The 17,299-nt window shown below is 46.3% G+C and overlaps 1 pseudogene; it reads right to left on the bottom strand.

The window, feature by feature from the left end:
• Positions 1 to 17,299, bottom strand: part of LOC122940393 — a 459,251-nt pseudogene that overhangs the window by 91,609 nt on the left and 350,343 nt on the right.

Below are 17,299 nucleotides of genomic sequence, written 5' to 3'. Positions count from 1 at the left end.
ATTTTGTCCACGTCTGTAGTTATATATCTTGGGGCACATTTATTAAGACTGGCGTTTTAAATGGAGGTCTTAAAGCCCTAAGCTGGTGGTGGTTCCGCTGAAGTTATGAAGAGGCGCAGGCCTCTCCATAACTTCAGGGCTTCCAGCACCAGTTCTAAATGTAAGTCAACTTCCAAGCTGTCTTACATTTAGACCCTTTTCTACACCTGAAACATTTGTAGAAAATGCCGACCTGTTCCCTTCCCCGCCCACTGCATGCCGACAATTGTAGACCTGCCGCCCCTCATTGCACCGACATCTGCGCCTGAAATACGTCTAATTTAGGCTCATTTCAGAACAGTAAAAGACGGACAGTTTTTACTGTTTTATGTTTACACCTCAAAAAGGAGCTTAGCTAAAGAGTTAATAACCATTTTGAAGTGAATACTGAGTACTTTTAGTACTAACTACTTTTGCTGAGAAAACAGAGGCCTTTAAGTAATCAAAAATATTATGATGGAATGGTTACCTTTAGAAAGTAGATAATATTTGCACTAGAAGTGGAAGCCTTGGCTAAGATAAATGTATTTGTCTATTAAAACTAACCATTTGCATGTTTATGATCAGGATCGATCCTTGGTGTTGGACTGGTGATAAATTAAAGAGACGATCTTGGTTTTATGGACCATGGGGCTCTTTGGAAAAGGAGATCTTTGTATAACTTACCAGTAAAATCTCTTTCTCGCTCTTCATTGGGGGACACAGAAACCGTGGTATAGCTATGTCCTCTTGGAGGCGTTGACACTAGATAAAGCTGTTAGCCCCCACGGCAGCTATACCCCCTCCAGCCTGAAGACAGATTCAGTTTGTGTACAAGCAGTAGGAGAGGCAAGTTAACCAACGAAAAAAAGTGGAACACCAACAATGCCAAGGAACCAACCACGGGGTTCTAACCAGCACTGCCGCAATTGTGGTCGAACAACAATACTGGGTGGGTGCTGTGTCCCCCCCAATGAAGAGCGAGAAAGAGATTTTACTGGTAAGTTATACAAAAAGACCGTAATTAGACTTACCGGTAATTCTGTTTCCTTGAGTCCACCATGGCGGCTCTACTATGAGATTGACCCTTGACCTCTGTAGGGGCAGGAACACACAGAGTTTAAAAGGCCACCACCCACACTCACCCTCAGTGCTTTCCAAATAACCAAGTGGGTGTAGCCTTAACCTAGGCCAGTATATGAATATATACATTTTTATATATATATATATATATATATATATATATATATTTTTTTTTTTTTTGTATTAATTCATACTCAACCCCTCCTTAAAACTCAGGGGGGGAATCTGGGCCGTCATGGTGGACTCAAGGAAACAGAATTACCGGTAAGTCTAATTATGGTCTGTCCATTTCGTCCACCATGACGGCTCTACTATGAGAACTACCAGATTATTAAACAGGGTGGGTAACTGCTTGTAGAACCTTCTGACTGAAGGTTAAATCCGCAGAAGCTGACACATTGATCCGGTAATGTTTGATAAAAGTACTTATATTCGACCAGGTGGCTGCTTTACAGATCCTGTCAAGGGAGACACCTCCTCTTTCTGCCCATGAAGACGCCATAGCTCTTGTAGAGTGAGCTTTTATATTCGTGGGGCTATCTAGACCCGACTTCTGGTAGCAGCAAATAATAGTAGATCTGATCCATCTTCCGATCGTGGCTTTGGATGCCTTTTCCCCCCTGTTTGGACCCCCATACTGAACGACAAGGTTATCATCTTTCCTAAATTCTTTTGTTGAGTCCAGGTATTGTATGATAGTATCCCGGACGTCCAGGAGCTGGAACTGATCTTGTGATGGGTCGTCCTTGGGAAAAGATGGAAGGATGATCTCTTGGTCTCTGTGAAAGTCCGACACCACTTTTGGGAGAAAACCTGGATCTAAACGTAAAACAGTTCTGTCCGGGAAGATCGTGAGGTATGGTTCCCTGCAGGACAGCGCTTGGATTTCACCCAGACGTCTGGCTGAAGTGATTGCCACTAGGAAGGCTGCTTTTAAAGATAGGTGTTTGAGAAATATATCCTGCGTAGGAGAAAAGGAGAAAAAGGCGAATTCGTGAGGTTTTTTAGGACCAGGTTTAGATCCCATTGAGGCGTCCTAGCGGTTAGGGAAGGTCTCAATCTTGAGGCAGCTTTTATGAACCTCCTTATCCACCTGTGACTGGCCAGGTCCGTATTATAACAAGCCCCCAAAGCAGAGATCTGTACTTTGAGAGTACTTGGTCTAAGGCCCAGATCTAACCCTCGTTGGAGGAAGTCTAGCACTTTTTTAATATTGGGAGAAGAGTTTACGGGAGGAGTCTGGCCTAGCCAACTACAATATTTCTTCCATATCTTCAGATATATTGCAGAAGTAACTTCTTTTCTACTGGACTTAAGGGTGTTTATGACTTTCTCTGATATCCCTCTGCTTTTTAGGATTTCGCGTTCAGGATCCAGACAGATAGTCTGAAAAGACCTGGATTCTGGTGAAGAATTGGACCCAGAGAGATAATGTCCTCCTGTGGGGGGATTATCCAGGGTTCTTGCAGAGCTAGTTCTTTTAACACTGGGAACCAATTCCTTTTTGTCCAGTACGGGACAACCAGTATTACTGTTACTGGGTCCAATCTTATCTTCTGCAGCACCCTGGGTATTAATGGCCAAGGGTGGAAGGCATAGGCTAGATCCCAAGACCACCCTGACTGAAAATGCGTCTGTCGCCCAAGGGTTGTCTCTTGGGTTTAGGGAGCAAAAGGGATGGACCTTTGCGTTCTTTTTTGATGCAAACAGGTCTATCTTGGGGGTCCCCCACCTCCTGGTAATCTGCTCGAATACGATTGAGTTTAGGGCCCATTCCCCCAGATCTATGGTTACTCTGCTGAGAAAATCCGCCTGTATGTTTTCTGTACCCTTTAGATGGATAGCAGTGATGGATAGAACGTTCTTTTCCGCCCAGGAGAATATTTTTTCTGCCAATTCCTTTAAGCCTGATGATCGTGTGCCCCCTGATGTTTCAGGTATGCTACGGCTGTTACGTTGTCCGAGAGGAATTTTAGGTGTCTTCCAGAGACCCTGTCCTGTGATACCTTCAGCACCTCCCAGATGCCCTCAATTCTCTGTGATTTGAGGAACATTTTTCTCATGGCGTCTGACCAAGTGCCCTGGTAATTTATCGAGCCTATTTTTGCTCCCCATCCTGTATCACTTGCATCCGTGTTTATTTGAATCTCCGGATATTTTACCCAGGGTACACCCTTTTGCAGGTTTTTCTCTTTCATCCACCATTTTAAATCTGATTTTACCTAATTCGAGATGAGGATTTTTTTCTCTAGAGAGCACTGTCTCTTGTCGCAAATTCTCAGGATCCAAGATTGGAGAATCCTGGTGTGGGCCTGAGACCAGGACACCGCTGTTATGCAGGAGGTCATTGTGCCTAGGAGGCTCATGGCATTGCGAATGGAGCACTGGGATTGACTTCGGAATTTTTGTGTTTTTTCCATAAACAACGTAACTTTTTCCCGAGGGAGGGATGTCACCTGGGAGACCGAGTCCAGTATTACCCCCAGAAATTTCATTTTGGTTGAGGGGACTAAACTTGATTTTTTTCAGGTTTATTACCCACCCCAGGTCTGAAAATCTGTGCATCAGGTCTCTGGTAATGCTGGTTGTCTCCTGCTCCGAGGGTCCCAGGACCAGAAAGTCGTCCAAGTATGGGAAAATTTTTATCCCTTCTGCTCTCAGGGGGGATATCATTTCTACTACTAGTTTTGTGAATACCCTTGGTGCAGATGAGATTCCAAAGGGTAACACGGTGAACTGGAAGTGTCTTACAACTCCTGAGCTGTCCACTAGGGCAAACCTGAGGAATTTTTGCGATGATCTGTTTATGGGGACGTGATAGTATGCGTCTTTTAAATCTATGGACGTCATGAAGTCTCCTGTTCTGATCAGGGGAATGATGGATGTTACAGATTCCATCCTGAATTTCCTGTATGCGACCGCTCTGTTTAATCCTTTTAGATTTATAATAGTGCGGAAGGTACCATCTGGTTTTTGTACCAGAAATAGACTGGAATAATAACCCCTTCCTCTTTCTGTACTTGGGACTTCTGTCACAACGCCTGAGTCTATAAGTTGCAGGATACCCTGCCAGATTTTTTCTATTATTTTTGGGCTGTGAGAGGTTATTTTGAACCTCTTTGGAGGGACTGAGGAAAATTCTATCCGGTAGCCATCCCGAATTATATTTAGGGCCCATGGATTTTTTGTAATGGACTCCCACTGGGACAGAAAATTCTGCAGTCTTCCCCCTACTCTGGCGTCATTGTTTATCTTTATTTTGGGGGTTAAGAAGGACACCTCTGCCTTTTCCCCCCTTCTGGTAACTCCACCTACCCCCCTTTCCTTTGCCCCTATAGGGTCTAGTTTGGGAGTTGGAGGAACGAAAGGGCTTCTTTTTGGTCTCTTCCGGGAACCCCTTTTTTTTTATCTGCAGCCTTTTCCAAGATGGAGTCTAATATGGGTCCAAAAACGTATTCCCCAGAAAACACTATGGAGCATAGTTTTGCTTTTGATGCTCTATCCCCTCCCCAGGCTTTCATCCACAAAGCTCTCCCTGCGGAATTTGTGAGGGCCGCATCCTTAGCGGCGAACCTCACCGATTCCGCCGAGGTGTCCGCTAGGAAGGCCGTGGCAGATCTGAGGAGTGGGATAGAGCTCAATATTTCCTCCCTAGGAGTCTTGTTTTTGATGTGTTCTTCTAGTTCGTTAAGCCAAAAACACATAGATCTTGCGACCGATGTTGCGGCTATATTGGTTTTGACCCCAAACATAGCTGCCTCCCAGGATTTTTTTAGGAGAGAGTTGGTTTTCCTTTCCATTGGGTCCTGTAGTTGTGAAGAGTCCTCAAATGGGAGGGAAGTCTTCTTAACTACTTTCGCCACTTGGATGTCAATTTTGGGGGTCTCGTTAAATAATTTGACGTCCGCTGGCTCAAACAACAACCGGTTTCTGAATTCACGAGATACCCCTAGTCTCCTCTCGGGGTCAGTCCACTCGTCTAAGATCATGTCCTTTAAATTTTCATTCATTGGGAAAACTTTTAACTTTTTTGTTCTGAGTCCCCCGAACATCTCGTCTAAGACGGACCTTGGTTTTTTCACCTCCTCAATCCCCATGGTTGCTCTGACGGCTCCCAATAGCTCCTCCATATCCTCGGAAGAAAATAAATAAAGATTTTTTTACTATCTTCCATTATCTCCCCCTCTGATAGAACGTCAAAGTCCACATTCTGTCCAGAGGTGGAGGCCCCCTCGTCCATAATCTCCGAAACAGAGGAGGATGGGGCGGATAATCTAGGTTTTTTTGCAGCAGGAGGTGTAGACGGGGCTGATCTGAGGGAGGCCAAAGAGGACTTAATTTCGTTCTGAGTAAGCGTTTTGACCTCGGACAAAATTGACGGTTGCTCCTCTTTTATAAGATCTTTTATGCAACTCTGGCAGAGCTTTTTTTTATAATTCTCAGGAAGCTTTTTATTACAAGTTGCACATCTTTGAACTTTAGACCTTGTTCTGGGCTCTTTAACTCCCTATAAGAGAGGAGCAGCCAGGTATCAATGGACAAAACAGCAAGTAAGTCAAAAAAGGATACATCATTTTGTCTTTCCCCACAGGGGAACTCACTGTTGGAGTAGCCGAGGGAGCTTCAGAGTCCATCTGGGCTGTAGAGGCGTCCGGGGCTTCAGGAGCAGACATTAGTGCTGTATGCGCCAGGAGGGGGATCGGTGCCACTGCCTGTTTGAATCTGCCGCCACATGTAGTCAGTCCGGCGTCTGACATCACCGCCGAGCACCCGATCCAAGCTCCGCCCCTTCTGCCTCCAGCCGCCGGAAGCAGAGAGTAATGCTGAGGCTTGCCGGAGTCGGCGTTCAGCATGCTGCTTCCCTGCGGTCAGCTTCCTCAACATAGGGAAGGAGGACCGCACTGTGGGGAGGGATACAGGCTCCTGATACAGAAGCGAGATCGGCTCCATATGAATCCCCTTCCCGGCTTTGGACCGGACCGCAGGAGGGCAGGGGACGAGGACGGAATCCTCAGGTATTTTATAAAATAATAAACTTTTTCTTCACCTCCACCAGGAGGGCTCTCTGTGTGGTTGACCCCGTAGGGACAGGAAACACTGAGGGTGAGTGTGGGTGGTGGCCTTTTAAACTCTGTGTGTTCCTGCCCCTACAGAGGTCAAGGGTCAATCAAATAGTAGAGCAGTCATGGTGGACAAAATGGAAATCTCCTTTTCTCGCCCATATTCATTGAGGGACACAGGAACCGTGGGACGTCCAAAAGCAGTCCACAGGGAGAGTAAAACCACAGACCAATGAAAGCAAGCATCCCTGCAGGCATCTAAGAACTGCTGCCTGAAAACCAAGCAGGCCAAGGCAGCGTCCACTGATGCATAAGTATGCACCTCGTAAAATTTGTGAATGTGTGTAAGGAGGACCAAGTAGCCTTACACAACTGTGCAGCTGAAGCGCGATTCCTCCGAGCCCAAGATGCGCCCACCGCTCTAGTGGAGTGAGCCGTGCCCCGGTCATGGTAAGCCACCGCAATTGCAGATCGAATCCAACATGCGATTGCCACCTTGGAGGCCGCCAATCCCTTGCGAGGACCCTCCAGAATGACAAAAGGGGGTCCGTAGGACGGAAGGGACCGGAGGCTGCTAAATAGATATTCAGAGCACTGACAACCTCCAAATGGTTAAACTCCTTTTCCTTAGGGTGTGAAGGAGAGGGACACAGTGAGGGAAGGACAATTTCCTCGTTAAAATGGAACGAAGCGACCACCTTCAGATGAAAGAAAGGGACAGGCCGGAGAACCACTCCGTCCCTATGATAAACAGGAAGGGTTCTCTGCAAGAGAGCGCCGCCAACCTGGACACCCATCTGATGGAAGGGATAGCGACCAGAAAAAAAAATAATAACTTCCAGGACAGGAGTCGGAGAGAAATCTCCCGCATGGGCTCAAGGGGGGGGGGGGGGGGGGGAGCCTGGAGCGCTGGACTAAATTCAGATCCCAAAGCGGTAAAGGAGGACGGTACGGAGGAAACGTATGTGCCACACCCTAAAGAAAAATCCTTACAGGCCCCAAGGGGCCAGAGGGCGCTGGAAAAGGATAGAAAAGCGCCGAAACCTGACCCTTCAAAGAACTAAGGACCAAACCAAGGTCCAACCCTGATTGAAGAAAGACAGGACCGTGGGGAGAGAAAAAACAAAGTGGTGGAATAATTCGGTCTTCACACAACCCAGGAAGGACCTCCAGGTCCTGGAAAAGATCCTGAACGACATCCTCAGCGCGTTAGAATGTCGGTTTCAATGGCCACGCCGTCAAACGAACAGATCTTAAATGCTGATGGATGACCGGTCCCTGAGAAGAAGGTAGTCTCTGAGTGGCAGTGACCGAGGGACGTCTCCTAGAAGGAGAACGAGGTCAGCGTACTACGCGTGATGGGGCCAATCCGGAGCGATTAGGATTGTCGGAATGCCCTCTATCCTGATCTTTTGTAGAACCCTGGGTAGGAGGGGGAAAACACTTAAGGAGGGAGAATTCCTGTCACGGAGATATCAGGACGACCACGCCGCATGCTTCCGGATCTCTTGCTCGGGAAAGAAAGTTGTGAATCTGTCGTGTAGATACCGCTAGCACACCCAGGACCAATGGAAGGATTCCCTGGAGAAGGAGGGATGTGGTGGGCGCCACAGCCCACCAGTCAGGACCGGAGCGCCAAAAAACAAATACTCCGTGCAAGGCAGATGAGAGAAAGGTAGTAACTAGAGATGTCCCGAACTATTCGCCGGCGAACAGTTCCCGGCGAACATCGCCACGATGTTCGGTCTGCCCCCTATTCGTCATCATTGAGTAAACTTTGACCCTGTACCTCACAGTCAGCAGACACATTCCAGCCAATCAACAGCATACCCTCCCTCCCAGACCCTCCCACCTCCTGGACAGCATCCATTTTAGATTCATTCGGAAGCTGCAGTCTTAGTGAGAGGAGGGACAGTCTAGCTGCTGCTGATTTAATAGGGAAATCAAGAGCTAGGCTAGTGTATTCAGTGTCCACTCCAGTCCTGAAAGACTCATCTGATCTCTGCTGTAAGGACAGCGTCCTGACAGCACCCCAAAAAGCCCTTTTTAGGGCTAGTACATCAGTCTGCTTTTTTTTCCCCCTGTGTAATCTAATTGCAGTTGCCTGCCAGCGTGTGTGTCAGGCTCACAGCATATACTGTGCCCACTTGCCCAGTGCCACCACTCATATTTGGTGTCACAGTAGCTTGCATTAAAAAAAAAAAAAAAAAATTGTCTACTCTGCCAACTTCTGCCAGTGCACAGTGCCACTCATATCTGGTGTCACAGTAGCTTGCACGCATAGTACAACTAAACCTATCAAAAAAAAATGACAGGCAGAGGCAGGCCACCCCGCAGGGGCCGTCGTGGTCGTGGTGCCGTGATTCCCTTTGGCCCTAGAATAATGCCCAGTGTTCAGCTGCCACGTACCCTGAACTCGAAAAATAGTTGACTGGCTAACACAGGACACCCAATCTTCTACAGCTTCCGCTCGGAACCTTGACGCACCATCCTTCTCCAGCTCAGCTTCGGGCACCTCTCAAGTTACCACTCGCCCGCCTGCCGCCACCACCAACACTAGCAGCACAGCTGCTTCACTTGATCTGTCAGAGGAGTTATTTACACATCATTTGGAAGAAATGAGTGATGCGCAACCATTATTGCCAGAGGATGTAGATAACAGGGATATGTCTCAGTCAGGCAGCATTATACAAATGGACGTACGGTGTGATGATGATGATGTTGTACCCGCTGCTGCTTCCTTTGCTGAGTTGTCAGATACAAGTGAAGCGGTTGATGATGACGATGTGTCCGCGGATGCCACGTGGGTGCCCGCTCGAAGAGAAGAAGAACAGGGGGAAAGTTCAGATGGGGAGACAGAGAGGAGGAGGAGACGAGTTGGAAGCAGGGGGAGGTCGTCACAAGGAGCTAGTGGCACAGTCAGACAGCATGCATCGGCACCCGGGGTCAGCCAGACAGCACGCCAATCAACGCATGCTGTTGCCACCACCAGAATGCCGTCATTGCAGAGCTCAGCAGTGTGGCATATCTTTTGTGCGTCTGCCTCTGACAACAGCGATGCCATTTGAAACCTGTGCCAAAAGAAACTCGTGGGAAGTCCAACACCCACCTAGGAACAACTGCTTTGCGAAGGCACATGATCTCAAATTACAAACGCCTATGGGATCAACACATGAGTACAAGCAGCACACAAACTCAAAGCTGCCATCCACCTCTTGGTCCAGCATCTTCAGCCACGTCAACCACTGCTGTTCCTGCTCATCTGCCCACAGTCAGGTGTCTGTCAAGGACATGTTTGAGCGTAAGAAGCCAATGTCACAAAGTCACCCCCTTGCCCGGCCTCTGACAGATGGCTTGTCGGAACTCTTAGCCCGCCAGCTTTTACCATACAAGCTGGTGGAGTCTGAGGCCTTCAAAAAATTTGTAGCTATTGGGACACCGCAGTGGAAGGTACTAAATTTCTTTGCACAAAAGGCAATCCCCAACCTGTACTCGATTGTGCAAAAGGAAGTCATGGCATGTCTGGCACACAGTGTTGGGGCAAGGGTCCATCTGACCACTAATACCTGGTCTGCAAAGCACGGTCAGGGCAAGTATATCACCGACACCTACACTGTGCATTGGGTAAACCTGCTGACGGCTGGCAAGCATGTAATGCGTGGCTCTGCAGAGGTGACAAACCTAGTCAGTCGCACTGAAGGCACCATGAGCGACATCATCCCATTTGTTTACTTCCTGGAGCGCGTTTACTTCCTGGAGCGTGCCCTGCGAAGAGTGCTGGATCAGGCCGAAGATGAGCGTGAAGAGGAAGAGTTGTGGTCACCATCACCACCAGAAACAGCCGTATCAGCATCACTTGCTGGACCTGCGGCAACGCTGGAAGAGGAGTCTGTGGAGGAGGAGTCAGAGGAGGAATGTGGCTTTGAGGAGGAGGAAGACCAACCACAGCAGGAATCCCAGGGTGCTCGTTGTCACCTATCTGGTACCCGTGGTGTTGTACGCGGCTGGGGGGGGGGGGAAAGAACAGACCTTCAGTGAGGACGAGGAACGGGACATGAGTAGCTCAGCATCCAACCTTGCGCAAATGGGGTCTTTCATGCTGTCGTGTCTGATGAGGGACCCTCGTATAAAAAGGCTAAAGGAGAACGACCTGTACTGGGTGGCCCACGCTACTAGACCCCCGGTATAAGCAGAAAGTGCCTGTAATGTTAGCGAATTACCGGAAGTCGGAAAGGATGCAGCAGTTCCAAAATAAATTAAAAAGTATGCTTTACACAGCGTATAAGGGTGATGTCACAGCACAACGGGAATCTAACAGGGGAAGAGGTGAAAGTAATCCTCCTCCTACCGCGACCACGCTGGCAAGGACAGGACGCTTTACAGACGTGTTGTTGATGGAGGACATGGGGAGCTTTTTAAGTCCTACGCATCGCCACAGCCCTTCGGGGTCCACCCTCAGAGAACGACTCGACCGACAGGTAGCAGACTACCTCGCCTTAACTGCAGATATGGACACTCTGAGGAGTGATGAACCCCTTGACTACTGGGTGTGCAGGCTTGACCTGTGGCCTGAGCTATCCCAATTTGCGATAGAACTTCTGACTTCTGGCCTGCCCCGCTTCAAGTGTCCTGTCAGAAAGGACCTTCAGTGCAGCAGGAGGTATTGTCATTGAGAAGAGAAGTCGCCTAGGTCAAAAAAAGTCTAGATTACCTCACCTTTATTAAGATGAATGAGGCATGGATCCCGAAGGGACCGACAGCGGGCGATATATTTGACTAAAAAAGGCCTGGTGATGAGATGAGCTGCCTTGGGCTAAAAATGGTCCACATGCTGCTGTATTTTATGTTTGCATGTCGGATGACTTGCATGACTTATCAGCCACCAACACTAGGGTTCAAGCCGCAATGTTTTAGTGCACTTTCTGCCTGGAAAACATCAATTTTTCTGGCTGCTGCTACAGCAGCAGCTGCAACAGTGCCTAATTTTTCTGGCATGTGTACATGCCTAATTTTTCTGGCCTCTGGTGCTGCACTGTGGCTGCAAAAACCAAACAAAAAAAAGGCACATACATGTATCAATTCCCCTTCGTGATCGTTACCTTGTTGTGGTGAAGGGGCTTGCGTATCACAATGAAGCAACCACCTCTATGAGTGTGTTGGCAATGGCAATGTTGGCACACCCCAGATGATAAGGTCGTTGCTTCATTGTGAACAGACCAAAAGCGATCGGCTGGATAATTTTGCATAGAAAAAACATTAATTTTCTTTGTGATCATCTAAGGTGATCATTAAAGCCTACTAGACCAACAATGGGCCCACACTGCAGAATCATTGTTTTCTGGGTCACTTAACTGTCACTGAACTACCTCAGCACGACCATAGGCTTTGAAAAACCCCCATCACCTGCAATCTCCCAAACATGCACACGAGCACAGTCCTCACTACACCAAGATTGACGCATAGAGGAATAAAATTTATGTCATGAGTGTGTCAACTATTGACAACTCTTTGCGGTTGTCTAAAATCTATTCCATACACGTCCCCTGATAGGGGACGTAACAGGGATTAAACTGATAGGAATAGTACTACTTAACATACCACTCATATTGGGATTGCACAATACATTACACGGCACACGCGCAGTGCCCCAAATTGGAAGTAAGAGGACCGAGCGAGCATCTTTTTCCATCTCCCGGTTCCTAAAATCTATTCCATACACCACACCAGCCCCTGATAGGGTACAAAACAGAGATTAAACAGCCTCTGCGGAGCTGGGTATTGTTTGGCCGCGTTACTGAACGCTCGTGCACAATGGCTGTAGGCTTATGCGTCCTTTTGCGGAGGTGACAAACCTGGTCAGTCAAACCCAAGGCAACATCATCGACGCCATCCCATATGTGTTTTTTCTGGAGCATGCCCTGCGAAGAGTGCTGGAGGAGCATGAAGAGGAAGAGTTGTGGTCACCATCACCACCGGAAGCAGACTTCTCGTCGTCGATTGCTGGACCTGCGGCAACGCAGAGAGAGGAGTCTGAAGAAGAGGAGTCAGAGGAGGAAGGTGGCTTTTAGGAGGTGGAAGACCAACCACAGCAGGCGTCCCAGGGGGCTTGTTGTCACCTTTCGGGGACCCTTGGTGTTGTACATGGCTGGGTGGAGGAAGAGACCTTCAATGACGTCAGTGAGGGCAAGGAACGGGACATGGCTAGCTTGGTATCCAACCCTGTGCAAATGGGGAGTTTGCGATTGTGCAAATGGACTGTTTGCGGTGTGTTAAACGGGGAGTTTGGTCTGTCACTGTGAAGCGGGCGTAACCCTTACACTACCTGATCGATACAATATCATACCTGATGTTTTCAAGCACGTTATTCCAAACAATTTAGGAATGTTAGGTGATTTATGCCCTTTATGGATTAAAACCTGACTCTGCGTCAACTACGTAATTTTCCATGGGAGTTTTGCCATGGATCCCCCTCTGGCATGCCACAGTCCAGGTGTTAGTCCCCTTGCAACAACTTTTCCATCACTATTGTGGCCAGAAAGAGTCCCTGTGGGTTTTAAAATTTGCCTGCCTATTGAAGTCTCTGGCGGTTTGCCCGTTCGCGACATCTCTAGTAGTAACGTAGGAGCTACCAAGGCTTGCGGGGTGAGCCTATTCCCCATCTGAGACCGGCGCTATACAGAAGTAGCCAAGGATTAAGTGGCTGCGCAAAAAACTCTGCCTGAGGGGGGAGTCACACTGTATTGCTAGCCCCATACCACAGCAGAGGAGGGGCAACCCGCAGAGGCCACCGAATTCAGTGCTAGAAGAGTCCATATCTGACGAATGAGCTGTGCAGAAAGAACTGAAGTATGCAGTGGTAACATAAATACCACTCTCACAGTAGTAGCCAGCGCTTGCCCCGTCAGCGCAAACTGAGGGGGAGGCCTGAGACTATCCGTAGAAGTCACATACTATACTGCCCCAGTTAGGTAGAGCTAACTTAAATACTCTGCCTGGAAGGGCGCTGAACAGGAGCAACAACCAAGCTAGCGCCAAGGTAGGACCCCTACCTGAGCGGGATGCCCCACTGCAGCGACCACGAACACGAGCATAGCGAAAAGGCTGCACCTGTGTAGGGGAACACACTGTAGTAGCTAAACCAGTGTGCCAGCATAACTACTTTCCCAGAGAAGAAGGAGTGGTGGATAGAGAATACAGAGTCAGTGAAAAACTCGACTCGCTGGAACGTACTCGCCATATATGTGCAATGGTGTACACACTACGCATTGATGCGGACAATATCCTGACCGACTGGAACGGTGGAGGCCCATGGAGATGGGGGGTTCTCTAGGACACATAAGTGATGCTAGGCAAACCCCTTGAGAAGACAGAGGATGTTATAAGCATGTCCAAAACCAGCGCCAAAAGAAAAGAAGGAATAGCCACCGTATCCACTGGCGGCACCCATATACCACTAGAGTAAGAGTACCGAACAACCGCGGTACCGTCTGTTGCCATGTCCCCTTGTGTCAGTCAGTGGTAGGGAACACTCCACCATGATGGGAGTCATTGCGCCACCTATGGAAGGGGCTAATTCATACGGCAGGTACTGAACCCAGTGGTAGGTAACACTCCACCATGATCGGGGTTAATGCCCACGGCGGGAACTAGTGCATATGGCAAATCCTGGCAAAGTTATTTATGCAACAAGAGATCGTGATAAGGAACTTTTATCCAATTAGAAGTTGTTGTCGGTGTAACTTGTGTAAATCTATGGTTACTGTTAGAACATTTGAATATAAAAGAATACATCATATATATATATATGTAGACTTTGATTTCCTGATATCTGTGATTAATGTCAGCCATCTTTCCTTGTCTTATTTGAGTTCAGTATCTTTTGGACTTAGAATCCCTAACTTCAGAGTAACGATCTGTACAGAAGTGTTGACACAGTCTGGTCTTGTAAGAAGATTTAGACAGATTCTGTAAGAGGCATTTACTCAGATAAGGGAATATGCTGAGTTTTGATTTATTCCCAGTGAGTAAAAAGAATATAATTTTACCACATATTGTAAGGTTTATTTGAATAATCACATACAAGCATTTTTGGTTTTTATATCATTGGTTTCAATAGGTGTTTTATATAACTAAGAGTATGGTAATTACAAATCTATTCATTTATTGTTAGAATTGAGGTGGAAATTCCTAGGAAGTTTAAAGGGAACCTGTCATCAGCTTTCAGCGGTGTGTCACTTATGAGCTAAAAGTAAGTGGTTGCCGAGAACCTGCATCATAATCATTGCAGCCCAGGCTTGGAAAGAGTCAAATCTACCTGGGAAGAGTCATGGTTACCCATAATCTCTGGCTCTCTCACCCATCTGCCAATGATTGGCAGTTCTCTCCTAGAGAGAAAGGGAGAAAACTAGGTAGAAGACTGTCAGTCATCAGCAGGTGGGCAGGAGAGCAGGAATTCATGAATAACCAGGACTCTTCTCCAGTGGCCGTGACTCTTTACCAGGCCCAGTCTGCAATGATTGTGTTGTTGGTTCTCGGCAACCACTTACTTTTTACTTATAAATGACAGATCGCTGAAATCAACTCACCTGTCTCTACTTTATTCTGTCGTTAGTATGATTGCCTAGTAATTAGATTTTTATTAGATTTTATTATCACATGGGGTTTATATCATTTTACTTTTTAGAATTAGTGATTTTTTAAAAATACCTTTATTAGTGATTATCTGGGTATAGGTATGTATATACCAACAGAGTGTACTACAATTTCACAAGAATTTAAAAATATATATTTCTTATGACCGGGGAGTAGTGACCCCTATACACAACATTTACTAGCGATACAATAAATCGGTAGATTTAGGAAATTCGAGGATCCAGTCAAAAAAATAGATAGTAGTGAGACAAGGTCTGAGGGAAGGGGCAGGGCAGAGAAACCGCTTACCCTAAAAGGCCCTCAGAAAGCTGCTCAGCCCAGGGTGACCCCCTGATGGTGGAGGTTCCCTGTCCCCGAACCTAAAAAACTAAACAAATCCCTAGGTTGACCCTAGCCCGGGAATAGTAACTATGATAATGATAAATCAGGAATGGAGGGTGGTTAAGTATAGATGGGGTCACCACCTACCCCTTCCAGAAGATTAGAGAAATAGAGAAGAAATTTACAATTCAATTATAGGAGTGAGAAAGGGTTCCAGATAGTACGGAAATCACCATCCCACTCATCAATACAATACGCACGTTTTTAACTTATGCACATCTTAATACATATATACCACGACGCGTTTCGCCTGTATATAATCAGGCTCATCAGGAGGTAGATAACAAAAAAACGGACAAAGTCCAATTAAGATGTGGATGTGATTAATAATATAGATGGTATAAATGGAGCGATACTTAACTACCGATGTTCAATGGGGAAGGCGTAGATAGTACATTACCAGAGGGTATGATAGTTATAGCCAAAAGAGATATACATGATGATAGTATTTGGCAGAGTCTCCCCCAGTAGCCTGTTTTGGGCCCATCTCTTTTGGCTATAACTATCATACCCTCTGGTAATGTACTATCTACGCCTTCCCCATTGAACATCGGTAGTTAAGTATCGCTCCATTTATACCATCTATATTATTAATCACATCCACATCTTAATTGGACTTTGTCCGTTTTTTTGTTATCTACCTCCTGATGAGCCTGATTATATACAGGCGAAACGCGTCGTGGTATATATGTATTAAGATGTGCATAAGTTAAAAACGTGCGTATTGTATTGATGAGTGGGATGGTGATTTCCGTACTATCTGGAACCCTTTCTCACTCCTATAATTGAATTGTAAATTTCTTCTCTATTTCTCTAATCTTCTGGAAGGGGTAGGTGGTGACCCCATCTATACTTAACCACCCTCCATTCCTGATTTATCATTATCATAGTTACTATTCCCGGGCTAGGGTCAACCTAGGGATTTGTTTAGTTTTTTAGGTTCGGGGACAGGGAACCTCCACCATCAGGGGGTCACCCTGGGCTGAGCAGCTTTCTGAGGGCCTTTTAGGGTAAGCGGTTTCTCTGCCCTGCCCCTTCCCTCAGACCTTGTCTCACTACTATCTATTTTTTTGACTGGATCCTCGAATTTCCTAAATCTACCGATTTATTGTATCGCTAGTAAATGTTGTGTATAGGGGTCACTACTCCCCGGTCATAAGAAATATATATTTTTAAATTCTTGTGAAATTGTAGTACACTCTGTTGGTATATACATACCTATACCCAGATAATCACTAATAAAGGTATTTTTAAAAAATCACTAATTCTAAAAAGTAAAATGTCGTTAGTATGAGCAGCATAAAGTTGATGAGAGGTTCCCTTTGAGAGTACTATGTCAGAGACTGGTGTAAGTTAATGATCTCTTTCTTAGAAGATTTCTTGAAGGAGAATTGTGGAATTGTGGATACAGGTGATCATAAACAAACCTTGTATCTTTACCAAACAATGACCAAGAGTGTCGTGGTGTGTGTAGGGAATAAATTAGGTTTAGTCAGATATTTAGAAAGGGACTAGATGTTTGACAAAAGATAAACTTCATCGTCTCTTTCAGATCTCTTCAAGGTTCTGACTGGAATCTCAGTTAAAGTTTATCCCTTCTTTAAATTAATAGGAAACTGTACAGAAAATATACCTTGAAACTGATTTCTATCAGCCGATACACCGGTATAGTATTAATTTGCCTATAGTTTGTAGGAGATTTAATTTTTATTTTTTTCCAATTAACCCTACTTTGTGTATAGTATCTGTTTTGGAATAAGGCTGGGGTGTACCTGCAGTATCATTCTAAACCGTGCTCCAATCCAGGGAGAGTGAACACAGTGACAAAACACTGACGTGTGAATGAGGCTTATACAAAAGAATCTTCTGAGGAAGAAGTTTCTTTAAGACATTTTGTGTTGTTGTGGCCAATTTCCAACAGTAGGAAACACATCCAGTGACTGAATTCATGCCTTACATACAGATAATGAGAGGACGTGTGTATTTAGTCATGTCTATTACCTGGTGATGTGAGGGGCCGGTGATCCTCCATCATGATGTCCTTGTACAGATCTTTGTGTCCTTCTAAATACCCCCACTCCTCCATGGAGAAATAGACTGTGACA

The sequence above is a fragment of the Bufo gargarizans genome, chromosome 6, assembly GCF_014858855.1.
Source record: "Bufo gargarizans isolate SCDJY-AF-19 chromosome 6, ASM1485885v1, whole genome shotgun sequence".
Classification (NCBI taxonomy): domain Eukaryota; kingdom Metazoa; phylum Chordata; class Amphibia; order Anura; family Bufonidae; genus Bufo; species Bufo gargarizans.
The sequence above is the reverse complement of the archived record's forward strand: the minus strand, read 5'-3'. Positions and strand labels throughout refer to the sequence as shown.